The following is a 15,032-nucleotide window of genomic DNA, read 5'->3' as shown; positions in this document are numbered from 1 at the left end:
AGCGTAGTGCTGATGACACCAAGGTCAGGGGTTTGGATCCCTGTACCAGCCAGGTGCCAAAACAAAACACAAAAATACCTGGAAATTTCATATAAAAAATCTGGATGTCTAGCATTAATGATGCTGGATCAATTTGCTGTTCATCTGGGAAAAAATGAAGTCTAGTACCTAAACATTAAAAAAAAGACTACAAAAATATTGGGGGGGAAATAGATTGTTGTGATCTTGGAATGGAGAAAGCCTTCCTAAACAGTACATGAAATTTATTACCCATGAAAGGAAAGGTTAGCATATTTGGCTACAGAAAAATAAAACCTGTATGGAAAATAATGCCATTTAAAAGTTAGAAAAGATAAATGCCAGATTGGGAAGAAATATTTGCAATATCTAAAACAGACATAAGGTACTTAATTTTAAAAAGAGCACCTGCAAATTAATAATGAGAAGAGCAGGCAATAGAAAAGGGACAAAGGCTACCGTGGAAGAAAAATAAATGGCTGGTTATGCTAACATGCCTATGTGCAGCTGTGATGAAATTGGAGAGCACTGGACTTGCAATCAGGTCATGGCTGTCAGCTTAAATGATACAAGTTATTTGAGAGTATTATTTTTTCTATTATGCATGTAGGAGAAGAGGAAAGTGCCAGCGATTCTGTCTTGATTTAAAAGAAATCTTACAAATAAGGAAATATAGTACTTGCTGCATTATTTTCACAGTATCTCTATTAGTTTCCCGGAGCTGCCATTAACAAAGTACCACAAACTGGGGGGCTTAAATAAGAAAAATTTGTTGTCTCACAGCTCTGGAGGCTAGAAGTCTGAGATGAAGGTGTAGACAGGGTTTTCCTTCTGAGGGCTGTGAGGGAGAATCTATTCCATGCCTCTCACCTGGCTTCTGGGTGGTCTCATGTTCCTTGGATTGTAAATGGCATTTTCCCTGTGTCTTCACATTTTCCCTTGTACATGTCTGTCCCTGTGTCCAAATGTCCCATTTTTATAATGATAAGAGTTGGATTAGGGCTCACCCTAATGACCTCATCTAAACTTGATCATCTGCAAAGATTGTTACCAAATAAGGTCACATTCACAGGTAGGGGGTTAGGACTTCAACATCTTTTGGAGGGACAATTCAACCCATAGCAACAGCCGATCAGAATGATAGTTTTTTAGAGGTAATTTTAATAAGGCGAGGCAACAATTTGTAAAGTCTTAGGAAACTCAGAAAAATCCCTCTGTTCAAATAACACTTGCACGGGCAAAAATTTTTTAAACAAAAAACAATGAATTGGTACCAGGTTACTAAACATTCATACAAGTCTTCATTTTGCACAAGAGAAGCAAATTGATATTATTGAGAAAGATCTTAATTTAATACCTTGTCCAACTAGATTATTTGGCCTAGTTTTATAACACAGAATAGTATCTCTCCTCCACGTGTATAGGAGAAAGCGAATGTTACCCTTTGTTAATTCTGAAGATTTGCATTTTTAAGGCTAATCCCTGGTGTTCTGTTATCATGAGTCCTATGGAACTCAATTTTACTGTGGGGGGGGGAAGGAGAGTGGGCTAAAAAAGATATTTTTTTTAACTGAAGTGAGGAGCCTGTAGCATTTTCATCCATGGGGCTCAAGCTCTGGCTCTGCATATTAAGGAGATATGTAACCTTAAACAAGTTCACAATTTCACCTGTAAAAAGGAAATGGTAATAATAACCCCAACTTTATAAAGCTGTGGTGAAGTTTACAAGAGAGGGTATGTGTGGAATTGGGGCGAGGGTGTCACTTTCCCTCGAGTTTAGAGCTTTTCACACAATCCAGTCTACCAGGAATGACCAGCAAAATTAGGGCAAGTCCTTTCCAAAAAAACAAGAAAGGGAGAGCTGGAGGCAGAGTAGCGGTCACCTGAGTGCTCTCCCACCACAGTCCTGCCTGTTCACATGCACAGCCACATTCCAAGCCACAGACTGGCTCTGGAGCCCTGGATCAGGATGTGCTTACCATAAAAGGTTCAGTACACACACCCACCCCTTCCAGCTCCTGGGAGGACTGCACAGGGTCAGTGCAGTGTTGTTTTTTTGTCCCCCTGCCCCCAGGGTGCTATAGAAAGAGCTATTCAAATGCACTTCTCATTAACAGAGAGAAAAAGTATTTTCCAGCATGATATCCCCATCCCTTGTGTGAAAGTGTAAGAACTATAAAGAGCTACACAAATGCTACCTTTGCAGCTTTGGTATCGTAGCATCAGGTCTAGGCACGTGACTTTTTCGGTTGCGCTTGTTTTGTGTGGGGTGGTGGAAAGAAACCTAGGCTGTTGTCGGGTCTAGGCACTGCCATAGTCACTCATTCTGTCCAGAACTTGGCTTCCTCATCTAAAATGAGAGACAATTGAACCAGCTCGTATTGAATTTCTTTTCCAGCTCTACTCTGTGCAGTGTGGAAACTGTCATCTTGTACTTTTGTGCTTCCTGCCTTTCCTAGAACCCCAATGCCTGAGCTCCCCGCTAGGGCCAGGTCCCCACTTCCGAGATGGTGAGAGAAGAGGGGAGACTCAGAGACAGATGCTTTTGTGAATTTTCTCCATTTACCACTTCTTCAGGACTAGCTTTTGGCTTTATGTTGTGGAATAGAATCTGCTTTTCTGCAGCTCTAGAGGAAGAAGGAACATTTTCTCCTGATATTTCTGAGATTCTATTTCCAGTGGTTTTTTGAGACTAAGAATTGGAATGTCATTAGTTAAGCACTAACAATGAAAAGGCAGGGGAAGCACCTGAGAAGCTCATGCTTACATTCTTTCAAATTATTTTGCATGCTTTCTGAACGTTAGTGTAACAGACTATTAAAGCATGGTTTGCCAAGGTTAGGTTCAGTCACTATGTGAGCCAGTTACCTCTGTGCAGTTACTTTGACCTTTTTAGATTTGGTGGCTTTGGGGAAATTTTAAGGGGAAAAGGTTGTTGTTCTTTTTTAATAAGTGACTTACAGATCTTTTTGTTCTGTGAACGTTCTACAGAAATTGATTTGAAACCTGAGATACTTTTAAATGTAAAAGAACCAGAGGCCTCCCAGGACCCTCATTCAAAAAGTCAACTGATGGCAGAACAAGTTTGTCTTTGGAATCTTCAGAATTTTGTTCAGAATTCTATCCCTTTGAACTTACTGAACTTGGTTTCTTTTTTAGTTCCTGGTTCCTCTTTATTTCTGTTATCTTGGTGCTAATCTTTGTTTACCCAGGTTCTGACATTTTACCCTAGAATTAATTACCCCCAGATGGTGACTCTACTGTGTTTCCAAGTAAACAAAGTGGACAGGAAATGTGAGCTTCCTGAGCAAATGGGCTTTCCGTTTTAGTATGAGATTTTGCCTCTTAGAAGTTTATGTTATGTCTACTTTTCTTAATTATAATTGATTTATGGTTTGTTTGTTTTTTGTTTAGTTTGGATGTAATTTGATTTTCCCTTTTCTACTTAAAATTTGGTCCTGATATTTTGCTTTTTGCTTCCCCAAGTCTTCTTTGTAAAATCTTATTGTTCTATTTAATTTGAGCTGCTACATCCTTTCTGGAGCTTTGGCCTAGGATTTCTGTTCATTTTCAGGCACTTCCTCCATCATTACAGGCTGAGTGCATAGCTGATGATGAGCTCTTGTGAGCCTTTCCTCTGGGTTTTGGACAGATGGGACACTCCTGGCTTAGGTGAGTCATTCAGTGACCAGATATTTGCCTCTCTCCTGCTCCCCACTCCAGCACTGAGTGTGCTGTTCTTTACAGGACATCACTTCTCTTTTTGCCTTTCTCCTGATGCAATGGCAGGAATCCTGGGAAATGGTTGCCTTAAATATAGGGACCACTAGGATTTTGCTCAACACATAACCCAGGTCGCCTGTAATAACACAACTGCCTTCCAGTCCTGAAACACTGTCTCTCTGCCTCAGTGGGGTGGAGAGAACCAGTCCAGACATCTGGAAGCTCCACTCTTCTTCCTCTCCAGATGCAGGTGCTTTCTCTCAGGAGAGCCTCCCTGAAGCCCATCCTCAGCCTGGGCTTTTCCTCTTCCAATTCTCCTTACCCACCCCCTCCTCTAGCCTGTCAATTTCATTCACTCATTTGACATTTACAAACACCAACTATGTGCCAGGCATTCTGCTGGTCTTTGGAGGTACCAACGAGTAAAGAGAATGCAAAATGCAGAAATACGGGCACAAAGCAGACTTCTAACTGCGTAAAGGGTGCTCATGAGGGCTTCCCACAAAGGTAACTTAAGCTGAGTTTTGAAGGATCATTTGTAGTTCGCCAATGAACGTTCTTCATTCTGCCTACTTAGAGGACTTCTCACAGGGAAATATAATTGGCAGAATCCTTAGTGAGAAACCTGGCAGACACGACCTTAACCCAGTGATCTGAGTTAATATCCCCAGTAATGGTACAGCTACTGCTGCCCACTGACAATAGGCACTGAGAAGAACACAGCACCACTTCTGCGACATTTCCACCAAAAGAGTACATTAGCTGAATCCGATTATGAAGAAAGAAGTGATAAACCCAGATTGAGGTGCATCCTGCAAAATAACTAGCATTACTCTTTTAAAATGTCAATGTTATAAAAGACAAGGGAAGACTGAGGAGCTACTCCAGCTAAAGTAGGCTAAAGAGACTTGGCAACTGAATGCAGTGCGCGATCCAGGAACTTTTGTTATAATGGGCATCATTGGGACAGTGGCAAAATCTAAATATCGTCTGAAGATTATAGTACTGTATCAATGTTATTTTTCTGATCTTGAGAATTGTACTGTGGTTATGTAAGAGAATGGTCTTGTTTTTAAGAAATCATACACATCGGGCCGGCCCGTGGCTCACTTGGGAGAGTGTAGTGCTGACAACACCAAGTCGAGGGTTAAGATCCCCTTACCAGTCATCTTTAAAAAAAAGAAAGAAAGAAAGAAATCATACACATTGAAATATTTTGGGATAAAGGAACATCATGTCTGCCACTATTCCCAAGTGGAGAGAGAGGGAGACGGAGGCAGAGAGAGATACAAAGCAAATGCAGTAAAAATATTAACATTTGGGGAATCTGGGTGAAGAGCATACAGGAGTTCTTTGTACTGTTCTCGTAACTTCTCTATTAGTCTGAAATTATGTGCAAAAAAAAAAAAGTTAAAGAAAGGAATCGGCAGAGTCCTGCCCAAAAGGAAAGAAACTTTGAACATGTGAATACAGACAGTCCCCAATTTACAATGGTTCAACTTAAAATTTTTCAAGTTCACGATGGTGTGAAAATGATACGCATTCAGTAGAAACTGTACTTCAAGTACACATACAACCTGTTTTTCACTTTCAGTACAGCAGTCAATAAATTACATGAGATAGTCAACACTTTATTGTAAAATGAGCTTTGTATTAGAGGATTTTGCCTAACTGTAGGCAAATGTAAGTGCTCTGAGCACGTTTAGGGTAAGCTAGGCTAAGCTATGATGTTAAGTAGGCTAGGTGTACTAAATGCATTTTCAACTTACAATATTTTCAACATACAATGGGTTTGTCAGGATATAACCCCCTGGTAAGACAAGGAGCATCTGTACAGGGCAGTAACTTGCAGTTTGCTCTTTGGCCTGCAGAGGCAGGATTCCATGCAAGTGAGAATCACTGTCTTCAAGCCCTGGCAACCCCGTGTGGCAGATCCCAAAAGGTGACTCGTAGGTGCCTGAAAGCCCCCAGGCTGTTTCCTCTTCGGCACACAGGTTTCTTCCAGGGACTCAGTAGAATATAGTGTCCAACAAATCCCTCAGCTAAACAAGCACGGAGCCAGAATTCTCAGAAATACCGACGACAGTTTCTACAGTGATCCCCTACTGAGAACAATTCTTCCTTCCCGTTAGCTGAACCCCTCAGTTGCACCCCTGGCTGCCAAATGCTCTGTGGAGGCAGAAAATTATAAGCCCGTGTTTTCTCCATTTTAGAAAATTAAACGCTATACTCCCTCTCTCTTGGCATTTGGTTTTTTGCTTTGTGTGCGTGTTTTGTTTTTTTGTTTGTTTGTTTGTTTGTTTTTTAATTAATAGAGCAATTTAATTTTTAGAGCAATTTTAGGTTCAAAATTGGGTGCAAAGTACATAGAGTTCCCACATACCCCCGCTTCCCACCCCACAGCCCTCCCCGCCATCGACATCTGGCACCAGCGCAGTACATTTGCTACAGTCATTGAACCAATATTGACACATGATTATCAATCAAAGTCCATAGTTTACATCAGGGTTCATGCTTTGTGCTGTACATCCTGTGTGGGGTTTTTTGTTTTGTTTTGTTGGCAGCTGGCCAGTGCAGGGATTGAACCCTGGACCTTGGTGTTATCAGCACCATGCTCTAACCAACTGAGCTAACTGGCCAGCCCCATTCTATGTGTTTTGACAAATGTAAAATTACATGTATCTACCATTACAACATCATACAGAATAGTTTCACTACCCTAAAAACCCCCTGTGCCCCACCTCTTCATCCCTTACTCTCTACCCCCAAACTCCTGGAAATCACTGATCTTTTTACTATCTCCTTAGTTTTGTCTTTCCAGAATGTTATATAATTGGAATTATTTTTACTTAGCAGTATGCATTTAAGTTTCCTCCGTGTCTTTTTGTGGCTTAATAGTTCATTTCTTTCTAGTACTGAATAATATTCCATTTTATGGACATACCACAGTTTATCCTTTCACCTGTGGAAGGACATCTTGGTCATTTCCAATTTTTGGCAATTATGAATAAAGCTGCTAAAAACATTTGTGTGCAGGTTTTGGTGTTGGGCGTAAGATTTCGGTTCATTTGGGTGAATACCTAGGAAAGTTATTGCTGGATTGTGTGGTAAGAGTATGTTCAGTTTTCTAAGAAACTGCCAGACTGCCTTCCAAAGTGGCTGTACTATTTTTCCCGTTTCCACCAACAATGAATGAGAGCTCCTGTTGCTGCACATCCATGTAGAGGATTCTTAAAGCAAATGTACCTCACAGGGCCTGGTTTTCCAAAGCCTTGCAGTAAATATTGACCTTGCAGAGGACTGGAAATTTTCCTCAGGCTATAAAGTCTCTGGTGTGAGATAAAGATTTGTGGCACAGCAAGGTTGCTGGCTCAAGGACAGACTTGTTACTGACTGTTATGTAAAGACACTGAGAAATTACTGTAATATCACTTAATTATCTAATGTAATGTCATCTGACTTGCTTCACTGAAAGTTACCAGCCTATATTGTTGAACTATAACTCCACCTGTGTCTCTTCCTGTAACTTCCTGGTCTGGAAAATAAATGCAGGAAGAGAACCCCAATTCAGGGTTAATTTCCCAAGGAAGGGATGCCTCTTGCTTGAGGGTTCTGGTGGGAGATTAACCACTTCGGGGTCTCTCATTGCTCAGAAGAGATGGGCTTTGAGTAATCCTTTGCATCTCCATCACCCAGGGGAAGTGGGGTGACAAATCCATGGGGGGCAAAGCAACACATCCAGCATTTGGTGTAGTCAGTGTTTTGGATTTTAACTATTCTAATAGGTGTAGTAGTCATCATTCTTTTTATTTGCTGTTCCCTAAGAACATATGATGTTGAACAGCTTTTCATATGTTTATTTGCCACCTGTATGTCATCTTTGGTGAGGTGTCTATTCAGATATTTTGTGCATTTTTAAATTGGATTGTTCATTTTCTTATTGTTGAGTTTTAAGATTTCTTTGTGTATCTTGGATAACAGCTCTTTATCAGATAGATGTTTTGCAAATACTTTCTCCCAGTATGTGCTTGTCTTCTCGTGCCCTTGAGACCTTTACTTTTTTTCACCTTATTTACATTTCTCTGTTTCAGTGCTCACTGGCTAAACTTGGCTAGAGCCAGAGACCATAAACATTAACTTACAGCTGTAGGAGGTTTTTAAAAAAGCTTTTTTAAATATACATATTTTTATTGATTATACATATTCGTGGGGAATAAAAGCTTTTTTAAATATAAAAGTTGGTTTACTTGGGTGCTGTGAAAATCAGCATGTTGAGCAGTGAGTCAATTTAGAAAACTGCAGTAAAACTGAAAAGTGTTCTTTAAGACATTAGGTCAAAGATATAAAGAATATAAATCCTAATCTATATTGAGAAACAAGGACTCCCAACTCTCAAATGTATAACTGCTGTATCTGAAAATCCTTCCATTCCTTTTCCGTCAAGGTTTTGTTTGTTTGTTTGTTTGTTTGTTTTTATGCATCCATCTGAATTTTAATTTTTTTCTTACACTCAAAAAATACTTTACATGTATATAGTTTTACAGTTTATAGAACAATTTATAAATATTCCATTTTGTCAAAATACAACAAAGATATAAGTGCTTCATTACTAATTTGCTGACAAATAATTCTTCCTATACCATGACATCTCTCAACTTAAATGCTTCACATCTCTACATGGTCATAGTTATCTTGTTGCTATGCTCAACATTTTTTAAATTTTTAAATTTTTATTATTTTTATAATAGTACATTCTAAGAAGTTGTTGGGGAGGGAGGGGAAGGGGGGAGGGCTGGGGTCCTCAGCCCCCATCTGTCAAGGTTTTTTGTAAATGCTTCTTTAGTTACTCAGACTTCATAAATTTATCATCATCTCCTGAGGAATATACCAACCTCTTCAAGCATTGCTATCTAGTTGTCATTGAAATCAAGGACTGTAAATCCCAGCCATATACGTATTAGAGTTGTCTTAGTAAGGCAGAACAGCTTCAGTTTCAATATGTCTTTCTCTTTGCCCTTTAGCCAAAGGAGTTGTGTCAGTCAGGATAGTCTCAGTTATGCTAAGATAATAACCCTAAAATCTTAGTAGTTTATAACAACCAGGTTAAATTCTCACCCATACTGCATGTCTTGGACTGCTCAGGCTGCCATAACTAAATGCCATAGACTGGATGGCTTAAATAACAGAATTAACTTTCTCACGGTTCTGGAGGTAAGAAACCCAACATCAAGGTTCTGGTTGTTTCAGTTTCTGGAGATGGCTCTCTTCCTGGCCTGAAGACAGCTGCCATTTAGCTGTGTCCTCATATGGCTTTTCCTCAGTGCATGTTTAGAGAGAGAGAGCTCTAGTGGCCTCTCTTCTTTTTTTTAAAAGGGCTACAGCACCTGGTATCCCCAGGTGGTCTCCAATCCAAGTCCTAACCAGGCCCCACCCTGCCTAGTTTCTGACATCAGATGAGATCAGGTGCATTCAGGATGGTATGGCCATAGACTGTTGTCTATTCTTATAAGGACACTAATTCTATAGGATCAGGCCGCTACCTTCATGACCTTATTTAAACAAATTACTTCCTTAAAGGCCCCATCCCAAGATACAGCCACTTTGGGGGTTAGGGCTTCAATATATGAATTTGGGGAGCAGGGAGGTAGGAGACATAATTCAGTCCATAGCACTACCTATCCATCAAGGATCATCTGTGGGCTGTGCTCCATGTCTCCTCATTCTAGCACCCACAGTGACAGATCAGCCACCATCTTGAAAGCTGTCAGTTACTGTGGCAGAGGGAATTCATATGGGCAATTAAATGCTTTGGTCCAGAAGCAGAAGTGTGTCTTACAATTCTTTGGCCAGAACTAGTCATGTGGCCCCATGCAATCATAAGGGAGCCAGAAGCTGCAATCTTAGTATATTCCCAGAAAGCAGAAAACTGGAAATATTTGGTAAACAGTATTAATGACTACCATAGGAGGGAATAAATGGCACTACAGAATCTAGCATACTCTTTGGCTTAGAAAGTTACGTATATGCACCAATGTTTGTAGCAACACTATTCACAATAACCAAAAGGTGAAAACAACTCAAAAGTCCATCAGTGCATAAATGAATAAACAAAATGTGGTATATACATATAATGGAATATTATTCAGCCTTAAGAAAAATGAAATTCTGACACATATTTATAACATAAATGAACCTTGAAGACGTGATGCTAGCTGAAATAAGCCAGACACAAAAGGATGAATATTGTATGATTCCACTTATATGAATTACGTACAATACTCAAATTAATAAACACAGAAAGTAGAATAGTGGTTTCTTGGGGCTAGGGGAAGAGTGGAACAGGGAGTTACTGTTTAATGGATACAGAGTTTCAGTTTGGGAAGATGAAAAAATTCTGAAAATGGATAGTAATGATTGTAGCACAGCAGTGAATGTACTTATGAACTGTACACTTATAAATGGTTAAAATGGTAAAATTTACATTATGTATGTTTTACCACAATAAAAAAAATAGGAAAAAGGCAAACTGTCTATAAGAAACACACTTCAGTGGACTTCCGGTCGAGATGGCAGAATAGATGGTCCCTAGCGTCACTCTCTCCCACAAATCAACCGATTTAAACTATAAAAACATAGCATCAAGTGCATATGGAATGGGGAGACGTCCAGTGGGGGAGGCAGAAGCTCCGCGGAGACCACATGCCCTGCGGGGCTGTCATCACATGATCCAGCAGGTAGGCTTCACCGCCACCACCCGGCTCCATTCCCAGCCCAGCCCAGTGCGCACAGAGTGGGGAGACGTCCGGCAACAGAGGCGGAGGCTCCACAGAAACCACACACCCTGTGGGGCCGCCACTGCGTGATCCAGCAGGTAGGCTTCACTGCAGGCACCCGGCTCCATTCCCAGCCCGGCCTAGTGCATTCGCAGCAGGGAGACGTCCGGCAGGGGAGGCGGGAACTCCACAGGGACCACACTGCTGCCACGCGATCCAGCAGCCCGGCCCAATGCGTATGGAGCACAGAGAGGTCCAGCAAGGGAGTTAGAAGCTCCATAGAGTCCACACACCCTGTGGAGGGGCCGCCACCACCATGCAATCCAGCAGCAGGTAGGCTTCACTGCCGCCACCCAGTCCCATCCCAAGCCCGGCCTAGCGCGCACCAAGCAGGGAGACATCCTGCAGGGAAAGGGGAAGCTCTGCAGAGACCACACGCTCTGTGGTGACTCGGCGCATCCCAGCAGCCTGGGCCAGAGCACACGGAACAGGGAGAGAAGTCTAGCACGGGAGGTGGAAGCTCAGCAGAGAACACACACCCTGCGGTACCACCCCATGATCCAGCAGCCCGGCAGAGTCCAAGCTGACCAGAGAGGTGGCTCCCCGGAGAGGCCCAAGACCCGAGGCAACCACACCCACAAGGCACTAGTGGCCAACTGAGCAGTCACTGAGGTAGCCATACCAAATTGGCAACCACAGCAACATCTTAGTCAGTCAATAGTGTCAAACCTGTGGACTGTGAAACCCCCTGCCACAATGAATAAACATCAAAGAAAATATACCAGAAATATGAAAAATCAAGAAAGTACACCACCAAAAGATAATAAATCTCAAGCTCTGGATCCTATAGAACAAGAAGCCCTTGAAATGACTGACAAGGAATTTCGAGTGATAATTCTAAGGAAACTGAATGAGATACAAGAAAACTCAGCTAGACATCATGATGAAATGAGGAAAAATACACAGGACCTGAAAGGGGAAATATACAAGGAAATCAATGTCCTGAAAAAAAATGTAGAAGAACTTGCCAAACTGAAGAAGTTATTCAGCGAAATAAAAAACACAACGGAGAGTTTAACCAATGGGCTTACGGAAGTTGAAGAGAGAACCTCTGAACTTGAAGATGGGCTGTTTGAAATAACACAAGCAGACAAAAAAAAAAGAAAAAAGAATCAAAGGCATTGAAGAAAATCTGAGAGAGATATCAGACAACCTTAAGCGCTCAAATATCCAAGTCATGGGTATTCCAGAAGGGGAGGAAAAAGGAGATTGCATTGAAAACATATTCAACAAAATAGTGGCAGAAAACTTCCCAGGTATAGGAAAAATCACAGATCTTCAGATCCAGGAAGCTCAACGATCTCCAAACGTATTCAACCCAAAAAGGCCTTCTCCAAGACATGTTATAGTCAAATTGGCAAAACTCAAAGACAAAGAGAGAATCTTAAAAGCTGCAAGAGAGAAGCGTCAAATCACCTATAAGGGAGCCCCAATCAGGCTAACATCAGACTTTTAATCACAAACCCTAAAACCCAGAAACAAATGGGATGATATATTCAAAATACTAAAAGACAGAGATTGTCAGCCAAGAGTACTCTACCCTGCAAGGCTATCCTTCCAAAATGAAGGGCAAATAGTATGTTTCTCAGACAAACAAAAACTGCAGGAGTTCACCACCACATGACCACCCTTACAAGAAATTCTCAAGGGAGTACTGGGTTTGGTTCCTGAAAAATAACTACCACTGCCATAAAAACCCAAGAAAAATCAAAACCCACTAGTGTAATAAAAATGGCATTCATGAAGAGAAAACAAACAAACAAAAAGGCTATCTACAACCTAAGGAACCAACAAACAAAGAAAACAAACAGTAAATCAGAAAGCAAGGAACAAAAGACACCTAAGACAACCAAACAATAATCAATAAAATGCTAGGAATAAATCAACACTTTTCAATAACAACTCTTAATGTAAAAGGCTTAAATTCCCCAATCAAAAGACAGACTGGCTGACTGGATTAAAAAGGAGGACCCAACTCTATGCTGCCTTCAAGAGACCCACCTCACCCATAAAGACTCACATAGACTAAGAGTGAAAGGATGGAAAAAGATTTACCATGCAAACAGAAAAGAAAAACGAGCTGGAGTAGCTATTCTTATATCTGACAAAATAGACTTTAAACCAAAAACCATAAAAAGAGACAATGAGGGACACTACATAATGATAAAAGGACTGATCCATCAAGAAGACATAACGATCATAAATATGTACACACCCAATGTTGGAGCAGCCAGATTTATAAAACAAACTCTATTAGACCTAAAGAAGGAAATAGACACTAATACCATAATAGCAGGGGACCTGAACACCCCACTATCAATATTGGACAGATCATCTAGGCAAAGAATCAGCAGAGAAACACAAGATCTAAACAATACTCTAGACCAATTGGACTTGGCATATATCTACAGAACATTCCATCCAACAACCTCAGAATATTATATTCATTCTTCTCATCAGCACATGGATCATTCTCCAGGACAGATCACATATTAGGTAACAAATCAAGTCTCAACAAATTCAAAAAAATTGGAATTATCCCATGTATTTTCTCAGACCACAATGGATTAAAATTAGAAATCAATAACAAATGAAATTCTGGAAACTATACAAACACATGGAAATTAAACAGCATTCTGCTTAATGACATATGGGTCCAAGAAGAAATCAAGCAGGAAATCAAAAAATTTATTGAAACTAATGAAAATAATGATACATCATACCAAAACCTGTGGGATACTGCAAAAGCAGTATTAAGGGGGAAATTTATTGCATTGAATGCTCACCTCAGAAGAATGGAAAGATGGCAAGTGAACAACCTAACACTTCACCTTAAAGAACTAGAAAAACAAGAACAATCCAAACCTAAAGTTAGCAGATGGAAAGAAATCATTAAGATCAGAGCAGAGCTTAATGAAATTGAAACCCAAAAAACAATACAAAAGATCAATGAATCAAAAAGTTGGTTTTTTGAAAAGATAAATAAAATTGACAAACCATTAGCATGGCTAACAAAAAAAAAGAAGACAGAAGATTCAAATAACAAAAATTAGAAATGAAAAAGGTGATATTACAACTGATTCATCTGAAATACAAGGAATCATTCGAGACTGCTATAAACAACTATATGCCAACAAATTTGAAAATCTGGAGGAAATGGATAAATTTCTGGACACACACAAGCTCCCAAAACTGAGCCACGAAGACATAGAAAATCTGAACAGACCAATAACAATAAAGGAGATTGAAGCTGTTATCAGAAGACTCCCAACGAAGAAAAGCCCAGGACCAGATGGATTCACAGCAGAATTTTACCAAACATTCAAAGAGGAATTGACACCGATTCTTTACACACTATTCCAAAAGATTGAGGCAGACGCAAATCTCCCAAACTCATTCTATGAAGCAAACATCATCCTGATACCAAAACCAGGTAAAGATATAACCAAAAAAGAAAACTATAGGCTGATATCCTTGGTGAATATAGATGCAAAAATCCTCACTAAAATACTAGCAAACAGAATACAGCAACACATACATAAAATTATTCACCACGATCAAGTGGGATTCATCCCAGGGATGCAAGGTTGGTTCAACATACGCAAATCAGTGAATGTGATACACCATATTAGTAAAATCAAACACAAGGACCATATGATCATCTCTATAGTTGCTGAAAAATCATTTGATAAAATTCAACACAATCATGACAAAGACCCTCTATAAGTTAGGTATAGAGGGAAAGTATCTCAACATAATTAAAGCCATATATGATAAACCCACTGCCAATATCATCTTGAATGGGGAAATGCTGAAAGGTTTTCCTTTAAGAACAGGAACTAGACAAGGATGACCACTCTCACCACTCCTATTCAACATAGTGTTGGAAGTACTAGCCAGAGCAATCAGAGAAGAGAAGGAAATAAAGGGCATCCAGATTGGAAAAGATGAAGTCAAACTGTCCCTGTTTGCAGATGACATGATCCTATATATCGAACAGCCTAAAGCCTCTACAGAAAAACTCTTGGAGTTGATAAATGATTTCAGCACAGTAGCAGGATACAAAATCAACACACAAAAATCAGTAGCATTTCTTTTCTCCAATAGTGAACATGCAGAAAGAGCAATCAAGAAAGCCTGCCCATTTACAATAGCCACCAAGGAGGTGAAAAATCTCTATAATGAGAACTACAAACCACTGCTGAGAGAAGTTAGAGAGGATACAAGAAGATGGAAAGATATCCCATGCTCTTGGATTGGAAGAATCAACATAGTGAAAATGACCATACTACCCAAAGTGATATACAAATTCAATGCAATCCTCATCAAAATTCCAATGACATTTTTCTCAGAAATGGAAAGAACTATCCAGACATTTATATGGAATAACAAAAGACCACGCATAACCAAAGCAATGCTGAGCAAAAAAAATAAAGCTGGAGGCATAACACTACCTGA

The 15,032-nt window shown here is 40.1% G+C and overlaps 1 non-coding gene and 1 pseudogene across 1 annotated transcript; both read right to left on the bottom strand.

Moving 5' to 3' along the window:
• Window positions 1-6,306: 6,306 nt before the first annotated feature.
• On the bottom strand, window positions 6,307-6,380 carry TRNAI-GAU (transfer RNA isoleucine (anticodon GAU)). Its single transcript has one exon. It is a non-coding gene; the product is annotated as a tRNA-Ile (tRNA).
• A 2,733-nt stretch (window positions 6,381-9,113) lies between these two features.
• LOC134389832 (5S ribosomal RNA) lies at window positions 9,114-9,232 on the bottom strand (annotated as a pseudogene).
• Between the last annotated feature and the right edge of the window lie 5,800 nt (window positions 9,233-15,032).

The sequence above is a fragment of the Cynocephalus volans genome, chromosome 10, assembly GCF_027409185.1.
Source record: "Cynocephalus volans isolate mCynVol1 chromosome 10, mCynVol1.pri, whole genome shotgun sequence".
In the NCBI taxonomy this organism is placed as follows: Eukaryota; Metazoa; Chordata; class Mammalia; order Dermoptera; family Cynocephalidae; genus Cynocephalus; species Cynocephalus volans.
The sequence above is the reverse complement of the archived record's forward strand: the minus strand, read 5'-3'. Positions and strand labels throughout refer to the sequence as shown.